The sequence below is a fragment of the Eleutherodactylus coqui genome, chromosome 4 (assembly GCF_035609145.1).
Source record: "Eleutherodactylus coqui strain aEleCoq1 chromosome 4, aEleCoq1.hap1, whole genome shotgun sequence".
NCBI lineage: Eukaryota > Metazoa > Chordata > Amphibia > Anura > Eleutherodactylidae > Eleutherodactylus > Eleutherodactylus coqui.
In genome coordinates, this window is record NC_089840.1 from 230,510,521 (window position 1) to 230,518,612 (window position 8,092).

Here is an 8,092-nt window from a genome sequence, read left to right on the forward strand (position 1 = left end):
TTCACTTCACACTTCACGTGTGACAGGTTTTAATTTTAACCCCTTAACGACCAGCCCATAGTGTTTTTACGTCCTGCCCAAGTGGGCTTTATTCTCTGAGGACGTAAAAACGTGTCCTGCAGAGAATAAAGCCCCTCGGGCTCTGGACGTGACAGCTCCATGCTGAAGTTACTCACCCGAGTCCGCCGCACTGCTCCCCGCTCTCCTGGTCCTCCGGGCCCTGAAGCCGGCCTTCTGCGCATGCGCGCCAGGCGGCATTACGTCAGCCGCATGCCCCGGCGGCCCGGGAAATTTAAAATCTCTTGGCTCCAGGAAATGTCAGCAGGGACCGCGATGAGCGATCGCCGTTATCCAATGGATAACGGCGATCGCGGAAAAGTGAAGTAAGATGTAAAAAAAAGAAAAGCTTCACCTCCCCTCATGGATCGGATCCATGAAGGAAGGTGAAAATACTCACCCTGCTTTCTCCATGTCCTCCGGTCAGTCTCGGGACCCTCCGCTGGCTTCTGCGCATGCGCCGATGTGGCGCGCATACGCAGAAGGCCGGTGAGCCCGTCCGTCAAATTCAAAATCTCCCTGCACCCGGCTGCCACAGATAGCCGAGTGCAGGGAGATATGACTGGGGACCGCTGTATGCGGTTTCTAGTCATATGATCACCGTTATCAATCGTATAACGGTGATCATATAACGTTAAAAAGTTTTTTAAAAAAAGTTAAAAGTTTATAAAGTTAAAGTTTCATCTCCGCTTACGGATCGTATCTGTAAGGGGGGATGAAATTACGTACCCAAGATCCCCGGATTTGTTCCCTGGTGGGATGTTGATCCGCGGACCTTACCACAGCTTCGGCGCATGCGCCCGTCAGCATGATGGCGGATGCATGCGCAAAAGTGAAAGATTGCCCAAGAAATTTAAAATCTCCCTGCTCCTGGCTACCAAACGTAGCCAAGAGCCTGGAGATGTCACGGGGAGCTGCGGTATGCGGTCACTGATCACGTGATCGCCGTTATCCAATGCATAATGGCGATCATGTAAAAGTTCTTAAAAAAGTGGAAGTTTCATCTTCCCTCACCAATGCGATCGATGAGAGGAGATGAAACATCTTCTCAGAGGCTTCCGCATTTGAATCCAGATGCGATTATCCTCCGTGGATCCTGCCGGCTACTGGGTATGCACCCGCCGGCAAAATGCATTCACAGGAGCCGGGGAGCCCAGGAAATTTTAAATCTCCTTGTGTTGGTCGCTGAGTGCTTGCAGCAGTGATCGGAGGCCTCGTTGAGCGGTCCCCGGTCACGTGATAAATTAGCGATATAACATTAGGCCGGTCACGCATGACTGGAGAGGAATTCTGGGTTCTGCATGCGCTTGATCAGCGGTAATCCACGGATCAATCACATGCATTGGATTACACAATTCCCCCCAATTAGCGGGTTGGAATTACGTAATCCACTCGCAGAAACAGAACACTGCATGCTATATTTTACCGCGGATATCCGTGACCTAGAGCCCATTGTGCTCTATGACCGCGGATATACTCGCAGCCCATGTGCAAATACACTGTGTACGGGCTGCGGGTACCCGGGTCATCTCTAAGCAACAGCACGGGAAATATAAACAAAAAACGGTGTACTGCGCATGACCGCCTGTGTGAGTAGGCAGTTATGCGCAGTACATTACGCAGCCATACGCAGGGTCACGTCCGGGCTCACAGCTGGGATCCGCTGCGGGCCTCCGCAAGCGGATTCTGCATACGGCCGTGAGAGCCCGGCGTTATTCAGATCGCTACCTGTAATCCGTAATTTACAAGAAGCCCCGGGAACGCTCGACTACCTGCAGTTCCAGGAGCAGCTTGTTGAGCGCCTTCTGTGTGAGACCGCCGCACCACAGCAAGCTTACGAAGCTTCACAGAGCGCCACTTTTTACACCCCCATCCCTGCCGCTGAGGTCACGAAATACCCCCAAGCGAGAGAGAAGGGGGGATACCCGGTTTTCTTGCCCCATGTGCCCATCCCAACCAGCCACTGTAATTACCCCTGTCTTCGGACATAAAACACAGTTTATATTATTACTTTTATCTAATATTTAGGGAATACCAAAAAAATGGGGATGGCGGGGGGGATTATTTTTAGGAAGTCAATTTTTTTTCCGTATAACTGGGCAATGGAGCCTTGAATTTATTCAGTTGTACCCTGAAATCCAGCTGGCATTCCCTCCATTATGGGCCTAGCCATGTGTCCTGTAAGTAGATTAGGGCCACAATGGGTATGTTTCTGAACACGGGACAAATGGGGGTATCCATTTTGGGGTGACCGTCTTCATTCCTATGTACACTGTACAAAAAAAAAACAATTTTTAAATTGACAAAATTGCCAAAAAAATGAAAATCGTAATTTTTTCCTTCTGCTTTGCTTAAATTCATTCAAATACCGTGGGATCAAAATACGCAGTACACCCCTAGATAAATTCGTTAAGGGGTCTAGTTTTCAAAATGGGGTCATTTGTGGGGGTTCTCTAATGTTTTGGCCGCTCAATGTCTCTACAAGTGGGCAATGGGGCCTGGAATTTATTCAGTTGTACCCTGAAATCCAACAGGTGCTCCTTCCATTATAGGCCTAGCTATGTTTCCTTTAAGTAGATTAGGGCCACAATGGGTATATTTCTGAACGCGGGACAAACAGGGGTATCCATTTTTGGGGTGAACGTCTTCATTCCTATGTACACTGTACAAAAAAAACTGTTTTTAAATTGACACAATTGCCAAAAAAAATGAAAATCATACTTTTTTCCTTCTGCTTGGCTTAGATTCATTCAAAAATTGTAAAGTCAAAAAAATCATCGTACCCCTAGATAAATTCTTTAAGGGGTCTAGTTTTCAAAATGGGGTCATTTGTGGGGGTTCTCTAATGTTTTGGCCGCTCAATGTCTCTACAAGTGGACAATGGGGCCTAAATCTCCTTCAAGCAAAATTTCTGTTCCGAAAGCCACCGGTTGCTCCTTTCATTTTGGGCCCCATTGTGCATACAGACGTAATACTAGGGCCACAATGGGTATGTTTCTGAGCACAGGACAAACAGGGGTACCCATTTTGGGGCGAACATCTTCATTCATATATGTGCTGTACAAAAAAAACTGCTTTTAAAATGACAGAATTATCAAAAAAATGAAAATCGTAATTTTTTTCCTTCTGCTTCGCTTAGATTCATTCAAAAACTGTGAAGTCAAAAAAGTCATCGTACCCCTAGATAAATTTGTTAAGGGGTCTACTTTTCAAAATGGGGTCACTTGTGGGGGTTCTCCATTGTTTTGGTCACTCAATGGCTCTACAAGTGTGCATAAGGGCCTAAATCTCCTTCAAGCAAAATTTCTGTTCCGAAAGCCACTGGTTGCTCCTTTCATTTTGGGCCCCATTGTGCATACAAACGTAATACTAGGGCCACAATGGGTATGTTTCTGAGCACGGGACAAACCGGGGTATCCATTCTGGGGTGCAAATCCTCATTTTCATGTGTACTATGGAAAAACGTCCTGTCTAAGGATGAGCGAGTATACTCGCTAAGGCACTACTCGTCCGAGTAATGTGCCTTAGACGAGTATCTCCCTGCTCGTCCTTAAAGATTCAGGGGCCGCCGCGGAGCGGGGAGCTGCGGGGGAGAGCGGGGAGGAACGAAGGGGAGATCTCTCTCTCCCGCCCGCTCTCCCCTGCTCCCCGCCGCGACTCACCTGTCAGCCGCAGCGGTCCCCGAATCTTTATGGACGAGCAGGCAGATACTCGTCTAAGGCACATTACTCGGACGAGTAGTGCCTTAGCGAGTATACTCGCTCATCCTTAGTCCTGTCTTTAAAATAACATATTTGCAAAAATATGAAATTTTTGTTTTTCCCTTCTAAATTGCATTGACTCGTGAGAAAAAACTGTGGGGTTAAGATACTCATGACATCCCTCAGTGAATATGTTAAGGGGTGTAGTTTTTAAAATGGGGTCACTTGTGGGGGTATCTATCATTTTGACTCCTATGAGCCTTTCCAATCTTGGCTTTGTGTAGGAAAACAAAGTGTTCCTCAAAATGCTGAAAAGTAATGTTAAATTTATACGTCTCCTAAATGGTTAAAAAAGACAAAAGTTTTTCCAATGTGCGCTCAAAATAAAGTAAACGGGTGGAAATATATATCTCAGCAAAAATTTCTGGATAATGTTTGCAGATTATTTGAGATATTGCAGTTGGAAATGTGAAAAAATGATGATTTTTTCAAAATGTTCCCAATTTTGGCGCTTTTAATAAATAAACACAAATTCTATCGGTCTTTTTTTTCCGCCTAAATGAAGTACAACATGTGGCGAAAAAACAATGTCAGAATCGCTTGGATATGCAAAACCTTTCTGGTGTTTTTCCATGTTAAAGTGACACATGTCAGATTTGCAAAATTTGGCCTGGTCATTAAGACGCAAACAGGCTTGGTCACTAAGGGGTTAAGTAAAGAGAAAAAGAGGATGACTCCTGCGCTCAGGGTGACCCGTATAGTGCCAAATGTGACCGCCTAGGGATGGACATGTGTAGGTGTGTGGACTGGTGAGGTCCGTAGGATGTACTAGGAAGTAACAGAGCCCTCTGTGGTGAAATAGATAGATTTATTAAACAGAGCTCCAGTGGACTTTTAATTTTAATTAATTTTACAGCTAATCAGTAAGGCTACCTATACACAGGGGCGAACGCGATATCCACGGCAAAAATGCCTCAAATCACTTCAGTAAAGTAGCGATCCTCCGGCGCAGCTTTCAGCCGTGTCGGAGGATCGACAAGTGCACTGTGGTTTACTGTCCAACTGGAAACAATGGCAATGCGTTCCAAGGAACGTGAAAAGATAGAACATGCAGCGCGTTTTACATTGCTTATGCGTATGACTCCAAAGAATAGGGATCATATTCATGCGGGATTTGTGTGCAACGCACAAATCTCATGTGAGTTTCTTGGTCGCGTGAAACTGACCTAAATGTATTGGGGTTTCTTTCTTTAATTTTTTTCTAGGTGTTTTATAACAATACAAAAGAGTAATAAAATCTATTAATAAGGAATATGAGCAGTTTTGTTTCATAAGGGAGGAAATGTTAGAATATGCATTGCACACCGCTCTCCTTGTACGCTTAAAGGTGCGTTAAGACGCAACAATTATCGTTCAAACAATTGTTAAGCCTAAGGCCTCCTTCACACGGGCGACACCGCATCGCTGCGAGAAAATCGCTGCGATATCGCATCGCTGCACTGTATGATATGGCTGCGATTTTCTCGCAGCAATACCGCGATTTTGTAGCGCTACAAAGTCGCAAGTGACGCTACAAAATCACGCGACTTTGTAGCATCTGCTACTGTCAAAGTCGCACCGCATCGCATGCAAACCGCGTTTTCGTGCGATGCGATGCAACAGAGAGGAAGGCTCCATAGAGAAACATGGGCTACAAAACCTCCCGTGTCGCGGGCATATCGCCGGACCTGTGAGGTTTGTGTGTCGTTTTGTAGCATGCTACAAAACATCTCATGTGTGAAGGAACCCATAGGAAAGCATGGGCTTCTCATACATGCGATTTGTAGCATCGTAGCAGTGCTACAAAATCGCGCGACTTTGTCGCCCATGTGAAGGAGGCCTAATGAAAGTGAACAAATCGCTCAGTTTAAATGCGAGCCAACGACTAACCTATCGTTCATTGTTCAGTTTCAGCCAGCACAATAATCATCTTTGGCTCGCTCACTTCTCGGTGGATTTAAACACTCCCCAGTCAGTGTTTTATATAGGAATGGCGGTCAGGGTGCCTTCACACTTGCGATCGCGATATTGCTGCGCTTTCTTAACGTGCATGTCAACGGGACTTTCTAATGTTAAGGCATTGCACAAAAATCACAAAGCATAAACTTGCGATTTTTGTGCGATGCATTTTTAACATTACAAAGTCCCATTGACATTCGCGTTAAAAAAATGCAGCAATATCGCGTTTGCAAGTGGGAAGGCACCCTCAGAAAGTGTATCGTTTCTCCTTAAGGTTATAAGTTATAACCTAGAAGGTCAGTGAGGAGACCAGCATTCCTGCAAGGCATTGTCTGACTCTTTATGTAAGTCTTTATAACAATGACTTGCATGAATGTTGTCTTCCAATAGGTGGTGCTGCAGAGGTATTGTTCCATGTTCCCTTTTTGCATATTTCCAAAAGAGTATCGATCGTCTTATAAGTCTTCACACACACCTAGGTCAGTGGGTAGGTCACGCGTACTAGAGGTGGCATGCAGAGCCCTTCATAGTTGTGCCGCTGGCAGCGCTGATCACGGCGCATGTTCTGATGTAAACGTGAGCATTCGGGATCCTCCTCCCCTAAGTCCTGTCCTTCATTCCGCAGGAGAGGACAAGGGAAAAAATGTTCCGGGCACTTGCACTGCTGTCAGTGTGTACCCGGGATCAGCGCCAAGAAGAGGAGGAGCTGCGCTGACTGCAAGGAGGAGGTAAGTATATGCGTTGGGGGGACTATAACTACTGGGACCGATATAGGGGTTCGCTATTACTACTGAGGCTACTGTAGAGGTAACTATTACTACTTAGGCAACTGTGCACGATACTATTACTACTGGGGCCACTGTGGGGGTTAATATTGCTTCTGAGGCCACTGTGGTGGACTCTATTATACATGGGTCTACTGTGGGAATCACTATTGCTACTCAGGTCACTGTGGGGGTCACTATTACTAGTGGGGCCACTGTGGGAGTCACTATTGCTTTTGAGGCCACTGTGGGGGGGTCATTATTACTACTGGGTATACTGTGGGGATCACTATTGCTATTAGGGCCACTGTGGGAGACATTATTACTATTAGGGCCAATATCAGAGACATTACTACCGGGGCCGATATAGGGGACACTATTACTACTGATGACACTAAGGTGGACACTATTTCTACTAAGGCCACCGTGAGACTCACTATTTTTACTAAGGCCACTGTGGAGGTCACTATTACTACTATGGTCAATATAGGGGGCACTATTACTACTATGGTCAATATAGGGGGTCACTATTACTACTGAGGCTACTGTGGGTGTCACTATTTCTACTGAGGCAACTGTGGGGGACACTATTACCAGTGGGGCCACTGTGGGGGTCCCTAATACTACTGGGGCCACCGTGGGAGCCACTATTGCTACTGAGGCCACTGTGGGGGTCATTATTACTACTGGGATCGGTATAGGGGGTCATTATTACTACTGAGGCTACTGTGGAGGTAACTATTACTACTGAGGCAAGTGTGGGGGATGCTATTACCACTGGGGCCATTGTGGGGGTCCCTAATACTACTGGGGCCACCGTGGGAGCCACTATTGCTACTGAGGCCACTGTGAGGCTCACTATTACTACTGGGATCGGTATAGGGGGTCACTATTACTACTGAGGCAAGTGTGGGGGTCACTATTACCACTGGTTCTACTGTGGGGGTCACTATTACTACTTGGGCCACTGTGGGGGTCACTTGCTACTAGGGCCACTGTGGGGGACACTACTACTACTATGGCCACTGTGGGAGTCACTACTGCTTTTGAGGCCACTGTGGGGCACATTATTACTACTTAGGCAACTGTGGGGGTACTATTACTATTGGCACCACTATGGGTGTCACTGTTACTACTGAGGCTACTGTGGGGACAGTATTGCATTTGAGGCCACTGTGGGGGATACTATTACTATTGGGGCCACTATGGGTGTCACTATTGCTACTGAGGATACTGTGGGGGTCACGATTACTACTGTGACAACTGTGGGGATAATATTACTACTGCGGCAACTGTGGGGGTCACTATTACTACTGAGGCCACTGTGGGGGGACACTATAACTGCTACGGCTACTGTGTTGGTCGCTATTACTACTTGGGCCGATATAGGGGACACCATTACTACTGGGGCCATTGTGGGAGTCGCTATTACTACTGGGTCTACTGTGGGGTCACTATTATTACTGGGGCCAGTGGGGGACACTTTATCCACTGGGGCCACTGTGGGAGTTACTATTGATTTTGGCGTCACTATTACTACTGAGTCTGCTGTGGGGGTCACTATTACTACTG